At 38.9% G+C, this 3908-nt stretch overlaps 1 pseudogene; it reads right to left on the bottom strand.

The window, feature by feature from the left end:
- Positions 1–2480: 2480 nt before the first annotated feature.
- On the bottom strand, positions 2481–3495 carry LOC112811404 (large ribosomal subunit protein eL8 pseudogene; annotated as a pseudogene).
- Positions 3496–3908: the final 413 nt, after the last annotated feature.

The raw sequence follows: 3908 nt of genomic DNA, 5'->3' as shown, positions 1-3908 counted from the left end.
CCCATAGTGGCTGCACCTATTTACATTCCCACCAACAGTAAACCAGGGTTCCCTTTTCTCCACATTCTCACCAACACTTGCTATTTCTTGTCTTTTTGATGATAGCCATTCTGACAGGTGTGATACATCCCATTGTGGTTTTTATTGTATTTCCCTGATGATTAGTGATGTTGAACACCTTTTCATATGTCTGTTGGATATCTGTATGTCTTCTTTTGAAAAATTTCTATTCAAATTCTCTACCCATTTTTTTTAAATCAGATTGTTTATTTGGCATTGAGTTATATAAGTTCTTTGTATATTTTGATATTAACCACTTATCGAATGTATGATTTGCAAATATCTTCTCCCATTCAGTAGGTTGCTTCTTCGTTTTGTTGATAATTTCCTTCACTGTGCAGAAGCTTCTTAGTTCAGTGTAGTTTCATTTGTTTAGTTTTGCTTTTGTTTCCTTTGCCTTTGCAGTAAGATCCAAAAAACATCACTAAGACCAATGCCAAGGTGTTTATTACCTATGTTTTCTTCTAGGAGTTTTATGGTTTCAGGTCTTACATTGAAGTCTTTAATCCATTGATTAAATTTTTGTGCATGGTGTAAGATAGTGGTCCAGGTCATTCTTTTTTTTTTTTAATTAAAAAAAATTTTTTTAAATAGGCTCCATGCCCAGGGTGGAACCCAATGTGGGCCTTGAACTCAAAACCCTGAGACCAAGACCTGAGCTGAGATCAAACGTCAGCCACTTAACTAACTGAGTTCCCCAGGTGCCTCAGGTTCATTCTTTTGCAGGTAATTGTCTAGTTTCTCCAACACCATTTATTGAAAAGACTGTCTTTTCCCTATTACACAGTATTCTTGCCTCCCTTGCTGTAGATTAATTGATCATATAGATGTGGATCCATTTTGGCACTCTCCTGTACTATTGATCTATGTGTCTGTTTTTGTGTTAGTATCATACTGTTTGACTACTATAGCTTTGTAGTATATCATGAAATCTGAGATTGTGATACCTCCAGCATTGTTCTTCTTTCTCAAGATTGCTTTAGCTATTCAAGGTCTTTTGTGGTTCCATACAATTTTTTAATTTTTAAAATATTTTTAAAAAGTTTTTACTTAAGGGGCACCTGGGTGGCCCAGTGTGTTAAGCATTGGACTCAATCTCAGTTTAGGTCTTGATCTCAGGGTTGTGAGTTCAAGCCCCACATTGGGCTCTGTGCTGGGCATGTAGCCTACTGAAAAGAAAAGTTTTTACTTAAATTCCAGTTAGTTCACATCAGAGTAATATTAATTTCAGGTGTACAATATAGTGATTCAACATTTTCATACAACACCCAGTGCTTACCACAACAAATGCATTCTTTAATCCCCATCACCTATTTAACCCATCCAACACCCACCTCCCCTCTGGTAACCATCAGTTTGTTCTCTCTAGTTAAGTCTGCTTCTTTGTTTGTCTCTCTCTCTTTTTCCCCCTCCCATTTGTTTTGTTTCTTAAATTCCACATATGAGTGAAATCATATGGTATCTGTCTTTCTCTGACTGACTTATTTTATTTAGCATAATAATCTCTATACAAATTTTATAATTATTTGCTGCAGTTCTGTTAAAGATGCTGTTTGTATTGATAAGGATTGCATTGAATCTGTATATTGCTTTGGGTAGTATGGATATTTTAATTATATTAATTCTTCTAATCCATGGCCGTGGCATACCTTTCTGTTTGTTCTGGTCATCTTCAATTTCTTTCATCAGTGTCTTATAGTTTTCAGAGTATAGGTCTTTCACCTCTTTGGTTTAATTTATTCTTAAGTATTTTTTTGGAGTAATTTTATTTATTACCCTTTTAAAGAGAATTTTCATTACTTTTATGTACAGAAAATTATTTTTTAAATTTTATTTTATTATGTTATGTTAGTCACCATACAATACATCACCAGTTTTTCATGCAGTGATCCACGATTCATTGTCTTCATACAACAACAGTGCTCCATGCAGTACGTACCCTCCTTAATACCCATCATCAGGCTAACCCATCCCCCCACCCCACCTCCCGGCTAAAACCCTCAGTTTGTTTCTCAGAGTCCATAGTCTCTCATGGTTCATCTCCCCCTCCCAATACCCCCCTTTCATTTTTTCCCTTCCTTCTCCTAATGTCCCCTGTACTATGCCCTATGTTCCACAAATAAGTGAAACCATATGATAATTGACTTTCTCTGCTTGACTTATTTCACTTAGCATAATCTCCTCCAGTCCCACCCATGTTATTGTAAAAGTTGGGTATTCATCCTTTCTGATGGCTGAGTAATATTCCATTGTGTATATGGACCACATCTTTATCCATTCATCTGTTGAAGGGCATCTCAGCTCTTTCCACAATTTGGCTGTTGCGGACATTGATGCTATGAACATTGGGGTGCATATGGCCCTTCTTTTCACTACATCTGTGTCTTTGGGGTAAATACAGAAAATTCAACAGTATCCACTCAGTCCAGTTTGGTGGCCAGTTCTTTAGCCTTTGCTTTTTCCAACTTGGGTGAGCTACTAACTTTGGACCTAAGACATTGCTTCCCCAGTGGCAGTGGATCTCACCATATCTGTCATTGTAATTGGTCTTAATAACTTCCACCAGCTTAGCCGGAGCTCTTTTATCTTCCAAGTTGATCTTTGTGAAGGCAACAGTGCTGAAGGTCTTCTTGTGGACCAGAAACCCAGCCTGGCCTTCCCCTTGATAATGCGGTAAGAAACCCTCATCTTATGACACAGGGCAGGCAGGAAGACAACCAGCTCAATGGGTTCCACATCATGTGCAATCACTCCCAGCTGAACCTTCTTGTTTTCCACGAAGGTGGAGACAGTATTAACCCTAGCTTGAAGGACAGGTGGCCTCTTAGTGAGGACATCCCTTTTGCCAGCAGCTTTCTTCTCAGTCTGGGCCAACAATCTCTGCTTCCTCTCTTGCTTTGTCTCTGGTCTGTATTTGTGGGCAAGCTTAAGCAGTTGAGTAGCTGTTTAGCAGTCTAAGACCTGGGTGAACTGGTTAATCGAAGGAGGCACTTTTATTTTTTTTATTCTTTTTTTTTAAGATTTTATTTATTTGAGAGAGACACAGCGAGAGAGGGAACACAAGCAGGGGGAGTGGGAGAGGGAGAAGCAGGCTTCCTGCAGAGCAGGGAGACCAATGCCGGGCTTGATCCCAGGACCCCGGGATCATGACCCGAGCTGAAGGCAGATGCCCAACGACTGAGCCACCCAGGCGCCCCTCGAAGGATGCACTTTTAGACATTTATAGAAAATAACCCTTTGCCACTGCAGCCAGATGTAGCAGGGACATTTGACAATGAAGGTGAGGTAACTTTTGGGCTGGATGTCTTGTCCAATGCCAAAATTCTTGGGTCTTTTCTCAAACAGGGGCCTGAGAACCTTCTTAGCCTCCTGCTTCTTCAGAAAAGCAGGGGCCGGGACCACCTTCTGCCCCTTAGCCTTCTTTCCTTTTGGCATCTTGGATGGTGGAGGAGAGAGTGGTGTAATTTTAAATGAGATTGTTTTCTTAATTTCTGCTACCTCATTATTGGTATATAGAAATGGAACAGATTTCTGTATATTAATTCTGTGTCCTGTAACTTTACTGAATTCATTTATCAGTTATAATAGATTTTTGGTGGAATCTTTAGGGTTTTCTATGTATAGTATCATGTCATCTGCAAATAGTGACAGTTTTACTCCTTCTTTACCAATGTGGATGGATGCCTTTATTTATTATTATTGTTATTAATTAGTCTGATTGCTGAAGCCAAGACTGCCAATACTATGTTGAATAAAAGTGTTGAGTATGGACATCCTTGTCTTGTTCCTTATCATAGATGATAAGGTTTCAGTTATTCACCATTAATTATGTTGTTACTATGGGTTTT

The sequence above is a fragment of the Callorhinus ursinus genome, unplaced genomic scaffold, assembly GCF_003265705.2.
Source record: "Callorhinus ursinus isolate GAN/ISIS: 27379988/994484 unplaced genomic scaffold, GSC_fseal_2.0 scaffold2, whole genome shotgun sequence".
NCBI lineage: Eukaryota > Metazoa > Chordata > Mammalia > Carnivora > Otariidae > Callorhinus > Callorhinus ursinus.
Note: the sequence above shows the minus strand (reverse complement) of the source record. Positions and strands in the feature narration are given on the sequence as shown.